Source organism: Mustela nivalis (genome assembly GCF_964662115.1).
Source record: "Mustela nivalis genome assembly, chromosome: X".
Lineage (NCBI taxonomy): Eukaryota > Metazoa > Chordata > Mammalia > Carnivora > Mustelidae > Mustela > Mustela nivalis.
The window spans coordinates 69537204-69563172 of record NC_139040.1 but is presented as its reverse complement, the minus strand read 5'-3'; the positions used below and the strand labels follow the sequence as shown (position 1 = coordinate 69563172).

Sequence of the window (25969 nt, the reverse complement as noted above, 5' to 3'; positions counted from 1 at the left end):
TTCACAGAGCTATAGAGACAAAAATTGGAGTTTCAGAGCTATTGTGATAATCAGGACTTGAGGGTCTAAGATGCCAGAGAGAGAAATTACAATAAATTAGTTTAATATTTTACACTACCTTCCCCTTGTGTCATTTGCTGATTTCTAAGTGTTATAGGGCAAAGAAGTTGAGAAATTAAGCAGAAAGTGGCAGATACAAATCTGAGTAGCTAAGCAGAACTTTCAGCAAGTTTCACAACACTGGAGAGTTAAAAATTGAAGTTAGAGCCTGCCAAAAAGGAGGGACACTGGTAATTACCTCAGGTTTTCATTTGGGATCTCCAAAGGGCTAAACTCCAGGAGAAAGGATAAACTATAAAAATGCCATTCCTCACAAAGAGTAAAACACAGCTTTGAATCAGCTCAATTTCAGGTAGGATTAAGGTGATCTGTCCTTCAGCACCTGGCAGGAACAAAAGTAAATCTTCTCTGAACTAAAATAATATCATCCAGAACTCCTCCAACTTGTAATATGCAATGTCTGGCATTTAATCAAAAATTACTAGGTTTACCAGTATGAGTTTACTAGGACTGCCATAACAAAGTACTACAGACTGGGTGACTTAAAAAACAGAAGTTTATTGTCTCCTAGTTTTTGGATGCTAGAAGTCAGAAACCAAGGTATTGGCAAGGTTGACTCCTTCTGGGGACCATCAGTGAAGGATCTATTCCAGGTGTCTCTAATGGTTTGTAGATGGTTCATCTTTTTCCTGTGTCTCTTCATATTGTCTCCCTTCTATGTATATCTCTTTGTCCAAATTTATTCCTTTTTATAAGGATACCAGTCATATTGGATTGGGGCCCACCCTAGTGACCTCATTTTAATGTAATTACTTCTGTAAAGATTCTTTCTCCAAATAAGGTCATATTCTGAGGTTTTCTAGGTCAGTAGAAAATATTCAGACTGAAGAATCAAGAAAAAAGAAATTACAAAAGAAACACATCAACAATTCTTTGGCTTCACTTTGGTGTACTTGTTTGAAGCCTTGAAAGCATCAACTCAGTATGAATAGTGAATAGTAGATTTACAGTCAGACAGATGTGGTTTAGAATCCTACCTCTACCTCTAACTCTTTTACTATGTGAAGTTGGATTAGTGATCCTCTGAACCACAGTTTCTTTATCTGTAAAAGGAGGACAGTAAAGCCTACCTGACAGGATTTTTGTGAGAATTAAATAAGGTAATACATGTGAAAGTGCTTTGTAAACTGCAGGGCCCCACATGTGACAATTGTTCTTTAGTATGCATAATATATAAAACCTTGGAAAATTTCTCCTATTCTGAGCAGAAGTCTATAGATAACTTGTTTTCTAGAGTCAATATGTGCCTTAACAACACTTAAGAATAAAAACTTACTCCATCTGTTGTTGTGCATACTTGGTGAAAAAAAGAGGAGTGTTTGCTGTGCTAAGCATTATTCTGTCAAGTCTCATTTTTATCATCTTTTTCAAAAGTTAAATCTGCTTCTTTAAGGTTGCTGAGATTTTCTATTTTTCTATTCCTAAAACATTTTATAGAAGTATATCTTGTTGGGTATGTTAAAGAATGTTTATTTGTATTTCATGTGTCAACTTGTATTTTTGTTTTATTGCTGTTTCTAATCTCTTCAATTCTACAGTCAACTCATTCAATAAACATTTGTTGATACACTATGTGCCAGACAATGTGCTAAGTGCTTGTGACAAAAGGTGAATAATATATCTAGTGGGGAAGTTAGATACATAAATACTTATGATATAGTGAGATGAGTGCCATAGAGGAGGCACTCAAAAGAGGTCACCTCTACATGTGGTGCCACTGAGAAGTTGACATTTGAGTTATGTCTCTAATGATTAGTAAAAATACCTTGTTGAGGAAGGGCAGGTGTGCATTTCAGGTAGAGGAAACAAGATGTACAGGGGCAAAAGGGAATTGAAGGATTTGATATATTCAGGGACCAAATGTAATTTGGCATGGCCAGGGTATAGGGTATGAGACAAGAAGAGACCGAGTGATAAATTCTGTTGGAAAATTTTGCAGGGCCTTAAAGAGAAAAAGAGGGATAATAACGAAGGGTTTTAAGCAGGGGAGTTGGATAGATTTACATATCAACAGTGATATGGATGATGGACTAGAGAGAGGTGAGGGGAAAGGTCAAGAGCTCAGTTAGGACGCTGGTGCAAAAGCCCAAGTGAGAAATGATGAAAGCCTGAACTAGGGCAGTGGGCCAGTGGAGATGGAGAGAAGAGCCCAGGTTTAAGAGGTGTAATAGAGCCATACCTCTTGGTGTAGAGGTTTCTCCTCACAATGGAGTGGATAGTTTGTCCCTATTATTCTCTTTCTATTAAACAATAAAGTACCCCCTTTGGATGAAGACTTATTGAAGGAATCAGAGCAAATAGAGAGCACAGTTGAACATCTACCAAGTAAAAATCAGTCTGGCTGGGTGGAAATTGATGTGAAGGTACTAGGGTTTGGTAAAGTGAATGACTGGATCTGGGTAAGTTTGGTCAGGGTATCTCCTTGGATGAATATTTCCTGGCCTCTTTTCTGTCATTAAATCTTCATCACATTTTTTCTCTTTACTCTCAGTTCCTCATTTCTCCTTTTACTGAGAAAAGACAAAACAATCAGTTGGGAACCTCCAAAAGTTCCTACTCTCACACCTATTCACCTACCTGCATCTGTGCCTATTTTTTCTATCTTCTCTTATTACTATAAACTGTACATGCTTTAATCTAAAGTCAACCCATACACTTATGCACTAGATTCCATCATCTGTTGCCTGTTTATAGGGTATAAATGATGGAGGAATGTCCTTTTGTTTTATTTGACAGTGTGAGAGGGAACACAAGGGAGTGAGAGAGGGAGAAGCAGGCTTCCCACTGAGCAGGGAGCCCGATGCAGGGCTTGATCCCAGGACCCTGGGATCATGACCTGAGCTGAAAGAAGATGCCCAATGACTGAGCCACCTAAGTGCACCATAACTGATCTTTCTGCTTCCATCCTTCTACCCTATTTTATTCTAATCTCTAAACAACAACCATATGGTCCTTTTAAAACATATCAAATCATGTTGCTCTTCTGCTCCAGTTGGCTCCTTATCAAAACAGTCCTCAATATGGCTTACATAAAGCTATCTTTTTTACCACATTTTCAACCACACCACCCCTTTCTCTTGGTACCAATCATGCCAAGTATGTCTTTGGGGTCTCTGTACTTTCTGATACCTCTATATGGAATATCTTTCTCCATCTCCACAGATAGGCACCATATGGTTTTATTCCTCACATCTTTTGGGTCCTTTCTCGAATCACAAATATCCTTCCAGACCACCTTTTATAGCACACAAAAATCTTCTGCACAATCCTTGTTTAATGTCCTTGCTTGCTTTATTTTTCTTCATATCATTTATCCATTAGTTTACATTTTTTTTCATTTATTTGTTTATTGCATGTTTTCCCCCTAAAATGACATAGTTCTGTGAGAGAGGGGATTTTGTTGTTTGCTACAGTATCCACAGTACCTAGATGTATTAGGTGCTTGATAAATATTTCTCAGTGAGAAAGTGAATTAATTAGTGAATCAATCCTGAAGGAGAAGCATCTTGAACATTTTCAAAGCTTGAAGGGATATGACTTGGTGGAAAAGAGGATGAAGGGCATTCCAGACAGAAGCAGTGTCATTTACCAAGACAAGACTGTTAGAATGAGCTCTTGAGGTTTGGGGGATAGCAAGCTTATTGTCTTACTGCTATGAAATGGCTGTAAAGATGTGAATTGAAGTAGTTGGCATTATCTTCTTGCTTCTTAAATTGTATCCAGTCTTCAAACCTTTAAACCATCCATATCTCTCTGGGGCCTCATTTAACACTACAAGTTTTACTTTCATGACTATACTGTTAGTTATTTGGAGGCAAGAACTTTAGTTAAGTCTTGTGTACTTGATAGATACTCAAAATGTGTGTGTGTGTGTGTGTGTGTGTGTGTGTGTGTGTGTGTGATGTTGGAAAGAGAAGTTGCCCAGTGTTGTGAGTACTTTAGTAGAAGGGTCTATGTTTTGTGACTTTTGATCAGTGGACCATAATAAAAAATATTTATGACACTTAACCTATCTACTTTATTGCTTTATATAAGGTAGTGCTACTGAACATGTATTAATTCCCAGATATAAACTTCCTGCCTTTATTCTGGGAAGATAGTCATATATGTCAAACTTCTTCAAACTTTTCATTTAAATTGTTTGAGTTTACTACACTTTAGTTCTTCTTTAAATATTTAGTAGAATTCTCTAATAAAACCATGCCAACCTGCTGTTTTCTTTGTTGGAAGGTTTATAACTATAAATTAATTTAGTAGATCTAGAACTGTTCAAGTTACCTATTTCTTCCTCAATGGCTTTTGTTATTTTGAATCTTTCACAGAATTGGTCTATTCCAACTCCATGTCAGATTTATGGGTAGAGAGTTTTTCATAGTATCCCCTTTCTGTCTTTTTAATGTCTGTAGGGTTTTCGTGTTAGCCCCACTTTCATTTGTCATATTGGCAATTTCTTTCTTCCTTCTTTTTTTTTCTTGGCTTGTATAATCAGAGGTTTGTCAATTATATTAATCCTTTCAAAGATTCAACTTTTTTCAATTAAAAAAATCATTAGGGCACCTGGGTGGCACAGGCCATTAAGCCTCTGACTCAGTTTCAGCTCAGGTCATGATCTCAGGGTCATGATATTGAGCCCTGTTCCATGCTCAGTGCAGAGTTCTGCATGAGATTCTCTCTTCATTTCCCTCTGCCCCTCCCACTTGTTCTCTCTCTCTCTCTCTCTCTCTCTCTCAAATAAATAAATCTTTTTTTAAAAATCACTGATTTCTTGGGGCACCTGGGTGGGTCAGTGGGTTAAAGCCTCTGCTTTGGGCTCGGGTCAAGATCCCAGGGTCCTGGGATTGAGCCCCACATCAGGCTCTATGCTCAGCAGGGAGCCTGCCTCCCTTCCTCTCTCTCTGCCTGCTTGTGATCTCTCTCTCTGTGTCAAATAAATAAATAAAATCTTAAAAAATAAATAAATAAATTTTAAAAGTTCGCTGATTTCTCAATGGAGCAGAATTGAGAGCCCAGAAGTAAACCCATGCTTATACGGTCTATTACCAAAGAGCAAAGGAGTCAAGAATATCCAGTGGGAAAAAGACAGTCTCTCCAATACATGGTGCTGGGAAAAGTGGACAGCTACATGCAAAAACATGAAACTCAAAATGGATTAAGGACCTAAATGTGAAACCTGAAACTGTAAAATTCCTAGAAGAAAACAGAGGCAATAACTTCTTTATATCAGCCCTAGCAACATTTTTCTGGACAATTTATTCTCATGCGGGGGAAACCAAAGCAAAAAGAAACCATTGGGACTACACCAAAATAAGGTTTTGTGCAGCAAAGGAAACCATCAACAAAGTGAAGAGGAAACCTATTGATGGAAAAAGGTATCTGCAAATGATATATCTGATAAGGCATTAATATCCCAAGTATATAAAGAATTCTATACCTCAACACGCCCCCCCCCAAAATAACCCCAAATAATCTGATTTAAAAATGGGCAAAGGACCTGAATAGGCATTTTTCTAAAGAAGCCATGGAGATGGCAAACAGACACAAGAAAAGATGTGCAATATCACTAATCATCAGGGAAATACAAATCAAAATCACAAGATATCACCTCACAACTGTCAAAATGGCCAGTATCAAAAAGACAAGAAATACCAAGTTTTGGCAAGGATATGGAGATAAAGGAACCCTTATGTACCGATGGTAGAAATGTAAATTGGTGCAGCCACTGTGAAAAACAGTGTGGAGTTTCTTCAAAAAATTAAAAATAAAATTACCATATAATCCAGTAGTTCCATTACTAAGTACTTGCCCAAAGAAAATGAAAATACTAATTCAAAAAGATATGTGCACCCCCATATTTATTGCAGCATTATTTATAAGAGGATATGAAAGCAATTCAAGTGTCCTTGGATAGATGAATGGATAAAGATGTTAGGGAAATAAGACCAGAGATCTGGACAGTTTTTATGCCCAAGATGTCTCAAATTCATTCTTAAAGAACTGAGAACTTCATCTCCAAAAATGTCAAAAAGACCGTCTTATGCCCCACCTCCCAACCCAGCTCCTGCAATACAAATGCTCAGCACACCAGGGTTTGTGGGATACAATCCATATAGTCGTCTCGCCTACAACCATATGTTCGGAGGTAACCCAGGCACCCATGGCCAGGTCATGGCATCCTCTGTTATTATGATTTCAAAACCCCCAAAGCCACCAAATAAACCAGTGTTGCCCTACATGAGGTACAGCAGAAAGGTCTGGGATCGAGTAAGAGCTTCCCATCTTGATCTAAACTTCTGGGAGATTGGCAAGATTATTGGTAGCATATGGCCAGATCTCACTCATGAAGAAAAATAAGAGCATTTAAATAAGTATGAAACCGAAAAGATAGAGTACAATTAATCTTTGAAGGCCTATCATAATTCCCCCACATACCTTGCTTACATAAATGCAAAAAGTTATGCAGAAGCTGCTCTAGAGGAAGAAAGTCTACAGAGACAGACTTGCATGGAGAAAGGAGAACCTTACATGAATATTCAGCCTGCTGAAGATCCAGTTGATTACAATGATAGCTTTTCAGTGAAGTGTATAAGCCACCACCCATTTCCAGAGAAACCACCACCTTATCATTGAAATCCTTAGTGAGAGTGTGGTGCCAGATGTTCATTTGCTTGTCACAACAGCTAGAATGTAGGTCCTCAAAGGATGGATCCAGTCCTCAATGGTTCATCAATAAAAACTAAAGCAGAACTTCTTCAAATAGAGAAACACAGCAGTAAAAGAAGGGGAAATTCATGAAAAGCACAGAGTAATAACAATGTACTTAAAAGGTGGTGTGGTTTGAAAGTAGAAGTGTATATGGAAAAAAATTGCCTCTGAAATTGCACGGGTAGAGGACCAAGCCCACAGAAGACAGGAGAAAAGGGAGAAATAGGCTGTAGAGCAAGCTGAATGTAGTCAGAGAAGAATGGTTCTTGAGGAAAAGCAAGATGCTAGTAAGGCCAAGGAGAAGAAAGATAATGAGAGCATCCCACTGGGATGCACAGAGGAGACACACTTTGAAGAAGCGACAGAAAGGGGACAGAATGATGAAGAAGGCACATCTACTCCTGAGGACAAGTAGAGCAGGCAGGAGGGGATGGACAGTATGGCTGAGGAAAGGACCAGTGATAGTAACCCTGGTTCAGAGAGCAACAGTGCAACAATGGAGGAACCACCGACAGATCCCACAATGGAAGACAAAGAGAAAGAATAAATGCTGCCTCATTTAACGTGTTCTCAATAATTTTTAAATAAAAAAATTCCATACAAATTTTAGGATTGTTTGTTCTAGCTCTGTGAAAAATGCTGTTCATATTTTGATAGGAATTGCATTAAATGTGTAGATTGCTTTTGGAAATATAGACATTTTAACAAAATTTGTTCTAGTCAATAAACACAGAATGTTTTTTTTATTTCTTTGTGTCAACTTCAGTTTCTTTCATCAGTGTTCTATAATTTTCAGAGTATAGGTCTTTAACCTCTTTAGTTTAGTTCTAGGTACTTATGGTTTTCGGTGCAATTGTAAATGACATTGATTCCTTGATTTCTCTTTTTGCTGCTTCATTATTGGTGGGTTAAAATGCAACAGATTTCTGTATGTTGATTTTCTATGCTGCTGCTTTACTGGATTTGTTTATCAGTTCTAGCAGTTTTTTACACACACACGCAGGAATATTATTCAGCCATAACAAGAAAGAGGTCTTGCCATTTGCAATGACAGGGATGGAGCTAGAGAGTATTATGCTAAGCAGAATAAGTCAGAGAATGACAAATACCCTATGATTTCACTCAATGGGGAATTTAAGAATAAAACAAATGAACATAGGGAGAACAAAAGAGAGGAAAACCAAGAGACAGACTATTAGTTATGGAGAAAAAAAGTGGTGGTTACAAGAGGAGAGGTGAGTGGGGAGATGGATTAAATAGGTGATGGGGATTAAGTACTGCACTTGTGATGAGCACTGAGTGTTGTATGTAAGTATTGAAACAGTGTATTGTATACCTGAAACTAATATTATACTGTATGTTAAGTAACTGGAATTTAAATAAAAACTTTAAAAAAAAATAAGTGTTTTTTGAGTTTTAATGGTGTTATGTGGTTGGTTTATTAATACTTTTCTTGTCCATATCATACCACCAAAGGCTTTTGGAACATTTAGCATCATGAGCCAAATGACATAGTCACCTTTTTAAGCCATTGTGAAGATGGTTCTTTTCTATGGGTCTTATTTCTATTCCTCAACTACTGAAAGTCTTAGAATTTAAGTTAATTGAGAAAATGCCCATGTCTTTTAGTTAGTTATCCTTTGATGCTGCACAATCTACTCATAAATGCCTTCCTACGACTCACTGGGGTGCTTTCCAAAGCCATAGCCATAAACCTCCCAGTTCCTATCAACAGCTTACTGAAGGTTCCTTTTCCTGTGTACTTCCACAAAGAGTGCTTCTTGAAAACATAATCATATATAGGTAGGTATTTATTCACTTACCCTTTTTTAAATTTTAATCAATGTCAAATGCCAAGAGTTGTGTTATGGAGTTAAGAATAGTTACTAGCTTATGAAGTGGTCATTAAAGTGAACATTGGACATATACATTATGTATACTACTTTTGTTATAATTAATATTTAGTATGTTAAGTTCATCCTTATTGCACAGAAAATTACTTTTAACCCACTGAGCCACCCAGGCACCCCCAGAAAATTACTTTTTTATCACATTTTCTAAAGACTGAATAGGTCGCAAAGCTTAAGAAATTGAATATTCTTGTAGTGAACTGTTTAACTTCAAAACATTTAGCCCATTCCAGAAGGAAAACAGTTGGTAATTAAGTTTTCCACTTGAAATTATTCTATAGTAATCAAAACATTCAAACCTCAAGACTCAGGATATCATAGGTCAGAGCCTACTTCTTAAAAAAAAGATTGTGTTTATTTATTTTAAAGAGGTAGAGAGAGAACAAGCAGGGGGAATGGCAGGCAGAGGGAGAGGAAGAAGCAGGCCCCCTGGCGGACCAGGAAGCAGGATGCAGGCCTCAATGCCAGGATCCTGGGATCATGACCTAAGCCAAAGGCCGACTCTTCACTGACTGAGCTACCCAGGCATCCCACAGAGCCCACTTTTTGATAAACTCTTAATAAAGACTAGAAGAAGGATAGTTTGTGACATGTATGCTTCCCCAAAACTAGATTTTTCCCACTAGAATAGTGGTATATCTGAACATATATGTTTCTTTTTAAAAAAAAAAGATTATTTTTATTTTAGAGAGAAAGAGAGTGTGTGAGTGGGGAGAGGGGCAGAGGGAGAGAATCTAAAGCAGACTTCCCACCAACCACTGAACCTGACATGGGGCTCAATCCCACGACCCATGAAATCATAGCCTGATTCAGAAAGGATGAATATCCAACTTTTGTAGCAACATGGACGGGACTGGAAGAGATTATGCTGAGTGAAGTAAGTCAAGCAGAGAGAGTCAATTATCATATGGTTTCACTTATTTGTGGAGCATAACAAATAGCATGGAAGACATGGGGTGTTAGAGAGGAGAAGGGAGTTGGGGTAAATTGGAAGGAGAGGTGAATTATGAGAGACTATGGACTCTGAAAAACAATCTGAGGGGTTTGAAGTGGCAGGGGGTTGGGAGGTTGGGGTACCAGGTGGTGGGTATTATAGAGGGCACGGATTGCATGGAGCACTGGGTGTGGTGAAAAAATAACAAATACTGTTAGGCTGAAAATAAATAAATTTAATTAAAAAAATCATAACCTGAGGTGAAACAAGGTGCTGGATGCTCAGCCAACTGAGCCACCCCAGGACCTCTGATGGTATATCTTTTTTAAAGGTCCAAATATAATAATAAATGGGGGGAAAAGATGTAATATATGTATACAATGAAATACTATCAGCCATAAAATGAATGAGATCTTGCAATGTGTAACAACATGAATGGACCTAGAGGATATTATGCTAAGTGAAATAAGTCAGAGAAAGAAAAATTCTATATGATTTCACCTATTGTGGAATGTAAAAAACAAAAAAACAAACAAAAAAAAACCCAAAAAAAAACAATGAACAAAGAAAAGGCAGAAACAGACACATAAACAAGCTGATGGTTGCCAGAGGAGAGGAGGTCAGAACATGGCAAAATGGTTGAAGAGGATTGGGAGATACGACTTAAAGTTATGAAATGAATAGGTCATGGGGTTAAAAATTATAACATAGAGAATATAGTCAATGGTATTGTAATAGCATTGTAGGGTGATAGAGGGTAACTCTCCTTTTGGTGAACATAGCATAATGTATAGACTTGTGGAATCACTATGTTGTACACACCTGAAAGTAATGTAATATTGTGTGTCAACTAAAAGATTTGATTTCTGTTCTTATTATTTCATTTTTCTTACTTTGAACTTCATTTGCTATTTTTTTTTGGTCTAGTTTATTAAGTTGGATGCTTAGACTATTCAATTAAGATCTTTTGTATTTTTTTTTTAAGATTTTATTTATTTATTTGACGGAGAGAGATCACAAGTAGGCAGAGAGGCAGGCAGAGAGAGAGAGGGAAGCAGGCTCCCCGCTGAGCAGAGAGCCTGATGCGGGACTCAATCCCAGGACCCTGAAATCATGACCTGAGCCGAAGGCAGCGGCTTAACCCACTGAGCCACCCAGGGGCCCCCCTTTTGTGTTTTCTAATGTAAGCATTTAATGCCATAAATTTCCACTAAGCACTGCTCTAGTTGTTGAATTGAAATGATAAGAATGTATATCCTTGTTTTTCTCTTGATCTAAGGGGGGATTTATTAAATCTCTCACCATTAAGTATTTTGTTAGCTCTTGGGGCACCTGGGTGGTTCAGGTTAGGAAACCAACTCTTGGTTTCGGTTCATGTTGTGATCTCAGGGTTGTGAGATCAAGCCCTGCATGAGGCTCCACATTCAGTGCAGATCCTGCTTGAGATTCTCTCTCCCTCTCCCTTTGCCCCTCCCACTTATTCTCTCTCTTTCTTTCTCTCTCTAAAACAAATAAATAAATATTTAAAAAAATATCTTCTTAGCTCTAGATTCTTAATTGATGCTCTTTATCAGATTGAAGAGGTTTTTTTCCCCCTTATTAGTAAATAACAAAAATTCAACTGAGTAAATGTAAAGATCAAATTGGCTCCATTCAACAATTCACTAATTGGACAGCATCACATCTACCAAATATAAAGGAGCTCCATCAAGTTTCAGAAAAGGAAAGTTTTTTTTTTAAAGGAAGAGAGTGAATAAAAAGAAATTATTAGCAAAGAATACATTTTCTTGGGCAAGGTCACCCTCCCTAAGGAGAATCCAGTCAGTAGATTACCTCCTAGTGCTGACCAGGAAATTACAGGTTGGATAGTCAAAAGTCATATATCTAGGAGAAGTTGCAATTAGGTTAGGTATTAAGTCTTGGTGGGGTTTAGCATATGTGGCTCCATTGAGGCCTGCTGTCTCCTTTTTAACACTAGTTTACTTAACATTTTTTTCAAGAATAGATGCTGAAATTTATCAAATGATTTTTTTTGTTCCTATGAAGGATCATCTGCTTTTCCTTCTTTATTCTGTTTATATGGTGAATTATGTTGATTATTTTTTTAATATTTTATTGAAGTTTTTGCATCTATGTTCATAGGTGATATTGGTCTATAGTTTCCTTTCTTGTAACGTTTTGTTTGGCATTGGTTATCAAGGTAATAATAGCTTCATATAAAATGAGTTGGGATGTTTTTCCTCTTTATTTCCTGGATATTTGTGTGAGATTGGTATTATTTCTTCCTTAAGTGTTTGTTAGAATTCAACAATGAAGCCATCCGGGCTTAAAGTTTTTCTTGTTAAAAGGTTTTAAACAATGACAACAATATATTTTTTAAAGCTTTTATTTGAATGAGAGAGAGAGATAGGGAGAGAGAGCACAAGTTGGGAGGAGCTGGCCTGATGTGGGGCTCAATCCCAAGATCTTGGGATCATGACCTGAGCCAAAGTCAGACACTTATGACTGAGCCACCCAGGCCCCCCAAAACAACAAAAAATTTAAGATAGATGTGTAGCTATTTGGCTTTTCTATTTCTTCTTTATTGAGCTTTAATAGTTTCTGGAGTTTTGTTTTTGTTTTTTTGTTTTTAGGAATTGGTCCATTTTATCTAAATTGTGAAACTGATGGGCATAGAGTTATGGATAAAGGAGGTGTGTTATATGTATGCAGTGAACTATTTACTCAGCCACAGAAAAGAATGAAATCTTGTCATTTGCAATGACATCGATAGAGCTAGAGAGTATTATGCTAAGTGAAATAAGTCAGTTAAAGAAAGACCAAAACCATATAATTTTACTCATCTGTGGAATTTAAGAAACAAAACAAATGACCATAGAGGAAGAAAGAGAGCCAAACCAAGAAACATACTCTTAACTATAGAGGAAAAAAACCTCGTGTTTGCAGAAGTGGTTAAACAGGTGATGGATATTAAGAACTCATTTGTCTTGATGAGCACTGGGTGTTGTATGTAGGTGTTGAAACTAATATTCACTGTATGTTAACTAGAATTTAAATGAAAATTTAAACAAAAACCATGTAGAAACTTCCTCAGCATTCGGGAGTCATTTAGGCAATCAAATTAATAGTATTAATTAGCAAAAAGACAACATTAAAAATGAAAAATCTTCAAATGTAAGGAGAATGCTTGTTCTTGTCTTTGATATGCATTTATATGAACATGAGGAAAAAAGTATTTTAATTTAAAGGAAGTCAAGTCTTTTTTTTTTTTTTTTAAAGATTTTATTTATTTATTTGACAGAGAGAAATCACAAGTAGATGGAGAGGCAGGCAGAGAGAGAGAGAGGGAAGCAGGCTCTCTGCTGAGCAGAGAGCCCGATGCGGGACTCGATCCCAGGACTCTGAGATCATGACCTGAGCCGAAGGCAGCGGCTTAACCCACTGAGCCACCCAGGCGCCCAAAGGAAGTCAAGTCTTTGTGCTCACTCTTTCTTCAAATATAATCTCCTGTCTGCATACCCCTCACTATAGAACTTCATCCATACTGACCTGCTATTTCCAGCAAGGATGATCAGCTAACTGTGAAGCTCTCTAGGTCTTATTATCTTAGTGTTTTGTTTTGTTTTTTTTAAAACCACAATTTAAAACATTTTGGGGGTTTGTTTTATGAACCAGAATATGGTCTAACTTGGTGACTATTCCTTGTGCACTTGTAAATATTATACATTTTGCTCTTGTTGAGTGGAGTGTTCTATAAATGTCAATTAGGTAGAGTTGGTTAATAGAGTTGTGTGGTTCTACATCCTTACCGATTTTCTGTCTACTTGTTTTATTGATTGCCAAGAAAAGAGTGATAAATTCCCCAACTATAGTTATCGATTTTCCTATTTCTCCTTTTCAGTTTTATCACTTTTTGCTTCATGTATCCTGAAACTCTGTTGCTAACAGCTTGCATATTCAGGATTATTATGACTTTTTTGTGAATTGATCCTTTTATAACTGTGTAATGTCCCTATTTATTCCTGGTAATAGTCCTTTTTGTGAAGTCTGCTTTGTCCTTTTTTAATATAGCTACTTCAGCTTTATTTGAATTATATGTCTTTATATTTAAAGTGGATTTCTTATAGACAACATGTAGGTTCTTCTAAACCAGTGTGACAGTCGTCTTTTATTAGGTATCTTTTGACAGCTTACATTCAATGTGATTATTACTATGGCTGGATTCTACCATTTTATTATTTGTTTTCTGATTGTACTATTATTCTTTTGTTTTCCATTCTTGCTTTCTTTTGGAATATTAGTGTTTTCAGTAGTCCATTTTTATTTATCTATTGGTGTTTTGCTATATGTCATATTTGTATGTTGATGCTTGCACTGTGGATGACAGGTCACATAATATTACATTTCTACTTTTAAATTTATTTATTTACTTATTTGTCAGAGAGAGAGAGAGAGGGAGAGAGGGAGAGAGAGAGCGCACACAAGCAGGGGGAATGGTAGGCAGAGGGAGAAGCAGGCTCTCCACTGAGCTAGGATCCCGATGCAGGACTCCATCCCAGGACCCTAGGGAATCTTAGGATCATGACCCTAGCTGAAGGCAGACACTTAACCAGCTGAGCCATCCAGGCATCCCACATTGTCTACTTTTTTTTTTTTTTTTAAGATTTTATTTACTTCTTTAACAGAGGGAGAGATCACAAGTAGGCAGAAGAGCAGGCAGAAAGAGAGAGGGAGAAGCAGGCTCCCTGCTGAGCAGAGAGCCTGATGCCAGGCTCGATCTCAAGACCTTGAGATCATGAGCCAAAGGCAGAGGCTTAACCCACTGAGCCACCCAGGTACCCCCCACATTGTCTATTTCTTTAAGAAAAATTTATTTTTTTTTTTATTTGAGAGACAGAAAGAGAGGACATGAGTAGGAGGAGGAGCAGGGGGAGAAGGAGATTACCTGCTGAGCAGGGTGCCTAATGTGGGGCTTGATCCAGGGACTCCAGGAACCCGATTTGAGCTGAAAGTAGACTCTTAACCAGCTAAGCCACCCAGGTACCCTGCATTGTCTGCTTTGAGTTAATATTGTACTACATCAAGCATAATATAGACACCTTACAATTGTATGGATCTGTTTACGCTCTTCCACTTATATCAGTGATACATGTATTACCTACATACATTGAAAATTCCACATATCACATCATGAGTTTTGCTTCTAAAAGTCATACAGATTTTATAGAACTTGAATATAATTTTTAATATTTGCCAGATACATACTATTTGACTGAGCCACCCAGAGAAGATCAGCTGGCAATGTATTCTCATAGTTTTCCTTCATCTCAAAATATCTTCATTTCACATTTATTTCTGAAGATTATTTCATTATATATAGAAGTCTTGGTTTATAGTTCTGTTTGTTCAGCACGTTAAATTTGCTTTTCTACTGTTTTTCTGACCCCTATGGTTGTTTTGTTTTGTTTGAGAAATCCATGGTTCTTTGAATCTTTGTTCCGCTATATACAGTGTTTAATTTTAAAAATCTGATTACAATATTTTTTTTAGTTTTTTTTTTAAATTTTTAATTTTTTATAAACATATATTTTTATCCCCAGGGGTACAGGTCTGTGAATCACCAGGTTTACACACTTCACAGCACTCACCAAAGCACATACCCTCCCCAATGTCCATAATCCCACCCCCTTCTCCCAAACCTTCTCCCCCCAGCAACCCTCTGTTTGTTTTGTGAGATTAAGAGTCACTTATGGTTTGTCTCCCTCCCAATCCCATCTTGTTTCATTGATTCTTCTCCTATGATTACAATATTTTAAAAAATCTTTGACTTTCACACTTTAGTTATGATGTACCTAGGCATCGTTTTCTTTGAGTTTATTATGTTTGGAGTTACCTGAACCTCCTGAATCTTACAAGCATGGCTTTGCCAAATTTGAGAAGTTTCTAATCATTATTTCCTAAAATATATTTTATATGATCATTTCTTTCTCCTATGACTCCAGTGACAAGAATGTTAGAAAGCTTGATGTTGTTTCACAAGTATGTTAATATTTTTTCAATACTTTTCCTCTGTTACTATTACTTGATAAATTCTGTTGATCTCTCAAATTTTACTATTTATTATGTCATTTACATTATATTGTGAGCCCATCAAGTTATGTTTTTAAAATAGAGATTTTGTATTTATTTCTAAAATTTATATTTTTATAGTTTATTTTTTTCTGCTGAAATTACTATCTTTTCATTCATTTAACATGCTTACATCATAAAGCATAATTCTGATAGTTGTGTGTTCATTTTCTATTGCTGCATAACAAATTGCCACATGTTTAGCAGCTTAAAACAACACACATTTGTTACCTCTCAGTCTTTGTGGGTCAGGAGTCTGGCCATCGCCTAGTTTCTCAGTGTCTCTCAAGACTGTAATCAGAGTGTCACCTGAGCTACATTCTCATCTGGAGCTTGGGGTCTTCTTCCAAGCTTACATGGTTGTTGGCAGAATTCAGTTCCTCGCAGCTTATAGTTCCCTCCCACATGACCTTCTCCATAGGTAGCTTCAATATAATATCTTACATCTCCAAGGCCAGCAAAAAAATCTCTCTTTGTAGTCTGCTGAGACAAAGTCTAATACAGTATGGCATAATCACTGAAGTGGTATCTCATCAACTTTATCATGTACTATAATCTAATCACTGGAGTGATATCCCATCACCTTTGTTATAATCTACTGCAAGTCACAGATACTGCCTGCATTCAAGGGGGAGAAGGTTCCATTAAGCTATGGCTACCATGAGGCAAGAAATCATTTGGAGGTCTTCTTAGGATCTATTTGCCACAAGCGGCTTTTAAAAAAAATTTTTTTTTAAAGATTTTATTTATTTATTTGTCAGAGAGAGAGCAAGCGCGAGTGAGCACAGGCAGACAGAGTGGCAGGCAGAGTCAGAGGTAGAAGCAGGATCCCTGCGGAGCAAGGAGCCCGATGTGGGACTCGATCCCATGATGCTGGGATCATGACCTGAGCTGAAGGCAGCCGCCCAACCAACTGAGCCACCCAGGCGTCCCAAAAAATTTTTTAATTTAATTTTTTTTTCAGTGTTCCAAAATCCATTGTTTATATACCACATCCAGTGTTCCATGCAATATGTGTCCTCCATAATACCCACCACCAGGCTCACCCCCGACCCCCTTCCCTTCAAAACCCTCAGTTTGTTTCTCAAAGACTATAGTCTCTCATGGTTTGTCTCTGCCTCCAATTTCCCCCAACTCACTTCTCCTCTCCAGCTCCCAATGTCTTCCATGTTATTACTTATGCTCCACAAGTAAATGAAGCCATATGATAATTGACTCTCTCTGCTTCACTTATTTCACTCAGCATAATATCTTCTAGTCCCGTCCATGTTGATACAAAAGTTGGGTATTCATCCTTTCTGATGGAGGCATAATACTCCATTGTATATATGGACCATATCTTCTTTATCCATTTGTCCGTTGAAGGGCATCTTGGTTCTTTCCACAGTTTGGTGACTGTGATCATTGCTGCTATGAACACTGGGGTACAGGTGACCTTTCTTTTCACTACATCTCTGTCTTTGGGGTAAAATACCCAGTAGTGCAATTGAAGGGTCATGGGGTAAGTCTATTTTTAATTTCATAAGGAATCTCCACACTGTTTTCCAAAGTGACTGCACCAACTTACATTCCCACCAACAGTGGAAGAGGGTTCCCCTTTCTCCACATCCTCTCCAACACTTGATGTTTACCGTCTTGTTAATTTTGGCCTTTCTAACTGGTATAAGGTAGTATCTCAATGTGATGATTTGTATCTCCCTGATGGCTAATGATGATGAACATTTTTTCATGTGTTTGTTAATTTGTATGTCTTCTTTGGAAAAGTGTCTGTTCATGTCTTCTGCCCATTTTTTGACATGATTGTCTGTTTTGTGTGTGTTGAGTTTGAGGAGTTCTTTATAGATCTTGGATATCAGCCCTTTGTCTGTAGTGTCATTTGCAAATACCTTCTCCCATTCCGTGGGTTGCCTCTTTGTTTTGTTGACTATTTTCTTTGCTCTGCAGAAGGCTTTGATCTTGATGAAGTCCCAAAAGTTCATTTACACTTTTGTTTCCTTTGCCTTTGGAGACACATCTTGAAATGGCCGATGTCGAAGAGGTTACTACCTATGATTTCCTCTAGGATTTTGGTAGATTCCTACCTTACATTGAGGTCTTTTATCCATTTCGAGTTTATCTCTGTGTATGGTGTAAGAGAATGGTCAAGTTTCATTCTTCTATACATAGCTGTCCAATTTTCCCAGCTCCATTTATTAAAGAGACTGTCTTTTTTCCACTGTATATTTTTTCCTGCTTTGTAGAAGATTGTTTGACCATAGAGTTGCAGGTCCATATCTGGGCTCTCTACTCTGTTCCACTGGTCTATGTATCTGTTTTTGTGCCAGTACCATACTGTCTTGGTGATCAGAGCTTTGTAGTAACACTTGAAATCAAGCAACATGATGCCCCCAGTTTTGTTTTTCTTTTTCAACATTTCCTTAGTAATTTGGGGTCTCTTCTTGTTCCATACAAATTTTAGGATTGTTTGTTCCAGCTCTTTGAAAAATACCAGTGGAATTTTGATTGGGATGGCATTGAAAGTATAGGTAGCTCTAGGCAGTATAGACTCTTTAACAATGTTTATTCTTCTGATCCATGAGCATGGAATGCTGTTCCCTTTTTTTGGGTCTTCTTCAATTTCTTTCGAGTGTTCTGTAGTTCCTTGAGTACAGATCCTTTACCTCATTGGTTAGGTTTATTCCCAGGTATGTTATGGTCCTTGGTGCTATAGTAAATGGAATCAATTCTCTAATTTCCCTTTCTATTTTTTCATTGTTAATGTATAAGAAAGCAACAGATTTCTGTACATTGACTGTGAATCCTGCCACATTACTGAATTGCTGTATGAGTTCTCGTAGTTTGGGGGTGGAGTCTTTTGGGTTTTCCACATAAAGTATCATGTCATCTGTGAAGAGAGAGAGTTTGACTTCTTCATTGCCAATTTAAATGCCTTTTATTTCTCTTTGTTGTCTGGTTGCTGTTGCTAGGAATTCTAATACTATGTTGAACAAGTGTGGTGAGAATGGGCATCCTTGTCGTGTTCCTGATGTCAAAGGGAAGGCTGTCAGCTTTTCCCCATTGATGATCATATTCGCTGTGGGTTTTTCATAGATAGATTTTATGAAGTTGAGGAATGTTCCCTATATCCCTGTATGTTGAAGGGTTTTAATCAGGAAAGGATGCTGTATCTTGTCAAATGCTTTTTTGAGAGGACCATGTGTTTCTTCTCTCTTCTCTTATTGATTTTTTCTATCAAATTGATTGATTTGCAAATGTTGAACCACCCCTGCATCCTATGGATAAATCCCACCTGGTCATGGTGGATAATCTTTTTAATGTACTGTTGGGTCCTATTAGCTAGGATCTTGTTGAGAATCTTAGCAGCCATATTCATCAAGGATATTGGTCTGAAATTCTCCTTTTTGGTGGTATCTTTGCCTGATTTGGGGATCAGAGTAATGCTGGCTTCATAAAAAGAGTTTGGATGTTTTCCTTCTGCTTGTTTTTTGAAGCAACTTCAGGGAAATAGGTTTTATTTCTTCTTTGAATGTTTAGTACAATTCTTTAGGAAATCCTTCAGGTCCTGGGCTCTTATTTTGGGGGAGGTTTTCGATCATTTCCTCAATATCGTTACTAGATATTGTATATTCAGGTTGTCAGTTTCTTCCTGACTCAGTTTTGGAAGTTTATAGGTTTCCAGGAATGTATCCATTTCATCTAGGTTGCTTAACTTATTGGTATATAACTATTGATAATAATTTCTGATGATTGTTTCTATTTCCTTGGTGTTAGTCATGACCTCTCCCTTTTCATTCATAATTTTATTAATTTGAGTCCTTTCTCTTTTCTTTTGGATTAGTTTGGGCAATGGTATATTGATCTTAGTGATTCTTTCAGAAAACCAGCTTCTAGTTTAATTGATGTGTTCTACTGTATCCCTTGTTTCTATCTCATTAATCTCTGACCTAATCTTGATTATTTCCCTTCTTGTGTGTGGGGTTGAGTTAATTTGTTGTTGATTCTCCAGTTCTTTAAGGTGTAAAGAGAGCTGGTGTATTCTGGACTTTTCAATTTTTTAGAGGGAGGCTTGAATGGCTACATATTTCCCCTTTAAGACCACCTTTGCCGTATCCCATAGGTTTTGGAATGAAGTGTCTTCATTCTCATTGCTTTCCATGAATTGTTTAAGTTCTTTGATTTCCTGATTAATCCTAGCATTCTTTAGCAGGGTGGTCTTTAGCTTTCAAGTGTTTGAATTCCTTCCAAACTTTTTCTTGTGGTTGAGTTCCAGTTTCAAAGCATTGTGGTCTGAGAATTTGCAGGGAATAATCTCAGTCTTTTGGTATCAGTTGAGCCCTGATCTGTGACCCAGTATGTGGTCTATTCTGGAGGAAGTTCCATGGGTGCTTGAGAAGAATGAGTATTCTCTTGTTTTAGGGTAGAATGTTCTGTATATATCTATGAGGTCCATCTGGTCCAATGTGTCATTCAATGCTCTTGTTTCTTTATTGATTTTCTGCTTGGATCATCCGTCTATTACTGAAAGTGGTATGTTAAGATTTCCTACTATTAATGTATTCATATCAATATGACTTTTTATCTCGATTAACAGTTGTCTTATGTAGTTGGCTGCTCCCATATTTGGGGCATAAATATTTACAATTGTTAGATCTTCTTGGTGGATAGACCCTTTAAGAATGATATAATATTGGTCACCTGGGTGGCTCAGTGGGTTAAAGCCTCTGCCTTTGGCTCTGGTCATGGTTCCAGGGTCCTGGGATCGAGCCCCGCATCAGGCTCTCTGCTCAGCAGGAAGCCTGCTTCCTCCTCTCTCTCTCTGGCTGCCTGTCTGCCTACTCTCTATCTGTCAAATAAATTAAAAAAAAAAGAATGATGTAGTATCCTTCTTTATCTTTGACTACAGTCTTTAGTTTAAAATCTGATTTACCTGATCTGAGAATCGCTACCCCAGCTTTTTTTTTTTTTTTTTTTGAGGCCCATTGGCATGAAAGATGGTTCTCCATCCCTTCACTTTCAGTCTGGATGTATCCTTAGGTTCCAAATGGGTCTCTTGTAGACAACATATGGACATGACCTGTTGTTTTATCCAATCTGCAACCCTGTGCCATTTTGCAGGAGCATTTAGGCCTTTCATGTTAAGAGTGATTATTGAAAGATACATTTTTATTGACATCATGTTGTCTGTGAAGTCCTTGTTCCTATAGATGGTCTATCTTCTATATGGTTCTATATTCTGTCCATGACATTCTTGGTTTCCAGAACCTGCTTTTAAGTCATTGATAATTCAACATCTAAATCATATAGGGTATAGAATATGTTGATTGGTTTTCCCTTGAGAACTGGTCACAGTTTCCTTGTTCTGTGTATGTTGAGGAATTTTGCATTGTATCCTGGGCATTGTGAAAGTTCTGTCATGTAAACTGTATGTCACACTATAATCCTCTAGAGAATTTTTTTAGAAGGTACTCAATCAAGTTAGGGTCAGACCACAAATTTAATCCTTCCTTCTGTGGATAGTGATTCTAATTTCAGTTCAATTCCAAGTCATTAGTTTACTGTTTTATTTCTGTTCTCTGCATGTGCCATTCAGGTGTTTGACCACTGGGTAGTAGTTTACTTTTTAAGATTTTATTTATTTATGTAAGAGACAGAGACCACAAGTAGGCAGAGAAGCAGGCAGAGAGAGAGAGAGAGAGGAGGAAGCAGGCTCCCCGCTGAGCAGAGAGCCCAATGCTGGGCTCGATTCCAGGACTCTGGGATCATGACCCGATCTAAAGGCAGAGGCTTTAACCCACTGAGCTACCCAGGTGCCCCAGTAGTTTACTTTTTAAAGATTTATTTATTTATTTTAGGGACAGAAAGAATGCATGAGCAGAGGGAGGAGCAGAGAAGGGGGGGTAGAGAGAGAGAGAATCTCAGGCAGACTCCCCACTGAGCATGGAGCCTGATGCAGGGCTTGATTTTACCACCCTGAGATCATGACATGAGCCAAAACCAAGAATGAGATACTCAACTGCCTGAACCACCCACCTTCCCTGGGCATAGTTTAAATCTTAGTGCATTCCTCATGCCCTTTGTTATGATCTTTTGGGTCTTCCCTGCTTCTGTGGAACTTAGGGATGAGCATAGGACTTTTATGATTCATTCACAGAATTAGGAGATTATTTTCTCTTGCTCTCTTATATACAGAATTTCCTTCACAAGCCTACTCTTGAGCCCATGGTACCCCCTTTCCTAGTTTCTCTGGACAGAAAGAGTATTCCTTGGCTATTTGGTTGCTTACTCAGCCATCACTGCCATACCCCTCTGTGACTGGGCAATTCTGCTCAGGAAAACAAAACAAAACTGAACAGAATGACATCCTCCTCTTTGGCTCAAATAGTCCCTATTATGGTTACTTTGCCTAGTAATACAGGGGTTTTATTCAGATTTTCACCAGTCATGTGACTATGTTGTTGTGTAACTCTGACACTGGGATCCACCCTCAGGAAAAATCTGCAAGAGAAAAAATATATATAGCACCCACCTTGTCATGGGCCCCTTCTCTAAGTTTTAACTCCCTTTCACAGTCTACCGGCTTTGATTACTTTTCAGTCTTCAGGTACTTGGTTTTTTTCAATTTTGTCCATCATTTTTAGTTGTTTATTAGAAGAAGAGATAGTTAATAGTTGACTTATTCTATTTTGGCCAGAACTGGAATTTGTTCTTTCACTTGTAAAGTATCTGTATATTTATATATTAAGTTGGTTTCTTATAAACAGTAAATACTTTTGCTTGTGCTTTTTTTAAATCCAGTCTGACAATATATGGCTTTCAATTTGAATGCTTATATGATTTTCATTTAATGCAGTTATGATTATGTTTGGATTTGAATCTACCATTTTGGTATTTGGATTCTATTTGTTCCATTTCATCTTCAGTTCATTTTTCCTCTCTATTCTTGCCTTCTTTTGGAGTAACAGAATTTTTTTGAATGATTTCACTTTATCTCCATTATTGGCTTATTAGCTATACACCTTTGTTTTTAGTGGTTGCAGTAGGATGCTCTTATTACAACCCCCCTTAATGTGATATTACACTATTTTACATACTGTAAGAACCATATACTTTATTTTGCCTTTTCCATCCTTTGTGCTATTGTTGCCATCTGTACATTTTACTTTTACACCTACTATAAACCCCACAAAGCATTGTTATTATTTTTACTTTAAACAGTTATTTATCTTTTAAGGAGATTTTTTAAATGACAGAAGGTCTACATTTAGCATTTGTGGCACCCTGTATTCCTTTCTATAAATCAAAGTTTGCTTCTGGAATAATTTTTCTTCTACCTAAAGAGCTTCATTTATTTTTTTTTTATAGTTTAGGTCTGCTAATGATTAAATCTCCACTTTTGTTTGCCTGAAAAAAGTCTTTATATAGTGCTTAATTTTGAAAGACAACTTCACTGGATAAAAAATTCCAGGTTGACAGATTTTTATTTCACCACTTTAGAGATGTCACTCTACTGCCTTCTAACTAGCATAGTTTCTGATGTCTGTGATCATTCTTACCTTTGTTTTTCTATATAATATAGCTTTAATTTGAACACTTTTAGCATTTTTCTCTTTATGACTAGTTTAGTGGAATCACATTATGGACACTTTTGTATGGTTCTCTTTTTGTTTATCCTGCTTGAGATTTGTTGACCTTAAATTTTCAGGCTTATCATTTTTAATAAATTGAAAAATTTTGGCTTTTATTACTTTTTTCTATATCTTATTGGCAGTCCAATTATCTACTTATTTTAAAAATTTTTAGTCATTTTGCTCTTGGTGCTTCATTTGGGGTAATTTCTATTGCTTAGTCTTCAAGTTTACTGATCTTTTTCTTCAGTATCTAATTTATTGTTAATCCCATTCAGTATTCTTTTCATTATAGATATCAAAGTTTTAATATTTAGACATTCTATTTTTTATTCCTGTAAAGTCAGTAATGATTTCCCCTATTTCTTTCCTGAGTCTACTAATTTGATTATTCTCTCTGTTTTGATTTGTCAGTCTAGCTAGAAGTTTCTCAGTTTTTTAGGTCTTTAAAAATAATCAACTTTTGGTTTTATTGATTTTTCCCTATTATTTTTCTATTCATATTTGAGTAATCTCCATTCTAATCTTTATTATTTCCTTTCTTATGCTTGCTTTGGGTTTAGTTTTTTCTTTTTCCAGTGTCTTAAGTTATTGATTTGAGATTGTTTTTAATATAGACCCATCTATAAATTTTGTACATATTAGTTTAGCTATAGCCCGTAAGTTTGATATGTCATATCATCATTTTTATACATCTCAAAATATTTTCTAATTTCCACTGTAATTTCTCCATTGACCTTTTGATCATTTAAAAGTGTTTTCTTTAATTCCCGCATGTTTGTGAATTTCCCAAATTTAGTTCTGTTACTGATTTCTAATTTCATTCTACTGTAGTCAGAGAAGATTATTTGCATGATTAATGTCTTTAAATTTATTGATGCTTGTTTTATGGCCTAGCATCTAACCTGAAGACATTCCATGCACATTTGACAAGAGGTTGTATTCTATTTTGGGATGGAGTTCTATTCAGGTCTGTTAAATCTATTTGATTTATAGTTTTGTTCAGGTCTTCTGTATATTTGTTGATCTTCTGCCTAGTTGTTTTAGTTCTTACTGAAAGTGGGATATTGTTGGCATTGCCTATTATTGTTGAGTTGCCTGTTTGCCCCTTCAACTGTGTCAGATTTTGCTTCATGTATTTTGGAGCTCTGTTGTTAGGTACATACATGGTTTATTATTTTTTTTAATTTATTTTTTTTTATTTTCAGCATAACAGTATTCATTATTTTTGCACCACACCCAGTGCTCTATGCAATCCGTGCCCTCTATAATACCCACCACCTGATACCCCAACCTCCCACCCCCCACCCCTTCAAAACCTTCAGATTGTTTTTCAGAGTCCATAGTCTCTCATGGTTCACCTCCCCCTTCCAATTTCCCTCAACTCCCTTCTCCTCTCTAACTCCCCATGTCCTCCATGCTATTTGTTATGCTCCACAAATAAGTGAAACCATATCATAATTGACTCTCTCTGCTTGACTTATTTCACTCAGCATAATCTCTTCCAGTCCCGTCCATGTTGCTACAAAAGTTGGGTATTTGTCCTTTCTGATGGAGGCATAATACTCCATAGTGTATATGGACCACATCTTCCTTATCCATTCATCTGTTGAAGGGCATCTTGGTTCTTTCCGCAGTTTGGCGACTGTGGCCATTGCCGCTATAAACATTAGGATACGTATGGCCCTTCTTTTCACGACATCCATTCTTTGGGGTAAATACCCAGGAGTGCAATGGCAGGGTCATAGGGAAGCTCTATTTTTAATTTCTTGAGGAATTTCCACACTGTTCTCCAAAGAGGCTGCACCAACTTGCATTCCCACCAACAGTGGAAGAGGGTTCCCCTTTCTCTACATCCCCCCAATACATGTTGTTTCCTGTCTTGCTAATTTTGGCCATTCTAACTGGTGTAATGTGGTATCTCAATGTGGATTTAATTTGAATCTCCCTGATGGCTAGTGAGGATGAACATTTTTTCATGTGTCTGATAGCCATTTGTATGTCTTGATTGGAGAAGTGTCTGTTCATATCTTCTGCCCATTTTTTGATATGATTGTCTGTTTTGTGTGTGTTGAGTTTGAGGAGTTCATTATAGATCCTGGATATCAACCTTTTGTCTGTACTGTCATTTGCAAATATCTTCTCCCATTCTGTGGGTTGCCTCTTTGTTTTCTTGACTGTTTCCTTTGCTGTGCAGAAGCTTTTGATTTTGATGAAGTCCCAAAAGTTCATTTTTGCTTTTGTTTCCTTTGCCTTTGAAGACATATCTTGAAAGAAGTTGCTGTGGCTGATATGGAAGAGGTTACTGCCTATGTTCTCCTCTAGGATTCTTGTCTCACATTGAGGTCTTTTATCCATTCTGAGTTTATCTTTGTGTACGGTGTAAGAGAATGGTCAAGTTTCATTCTACATATAGCTGTCCAGTTTTCCCAGCACCATTTATTGAAGAGACTGTCTTTTTTCCATTGTATATTTTTTCCTGTTTTGTCAAAGATTATTTGCCCATAGAGTTGAGGGTCCTTATCTGGGCTCTCTACTCTGTTCCACTG

General features: G+C 37.1%; 1 protein-coding gene and 1 pseudogene across 7 annotated transcripts in view; both read left to right on the top strand.

Annotated features, from left to right (window-relative positions):
- EDA (ectodysplasin A) overlaps positions 1-25969 on the top strand; it is a 509608-nt gene that overhangs the window by 114262 nt on the left and 369377 nt on the right. The gene's annotated exons all lie outside the window — the stretch shown is intronic.
- On the top strand, positions 6081-7369 carry LOC309855643 (SWI/SNF-related matrix-associated actin-dependent regulator of chromatin subfamily E member 1 pseudogene; annotated as a pseudogene). The gene has a single exon. The product of its transcript is annotated as an SWI/SNF-related matrix-associated actin-dependent regulator of chromatin subfamily E member 1 pseudogene (transcript).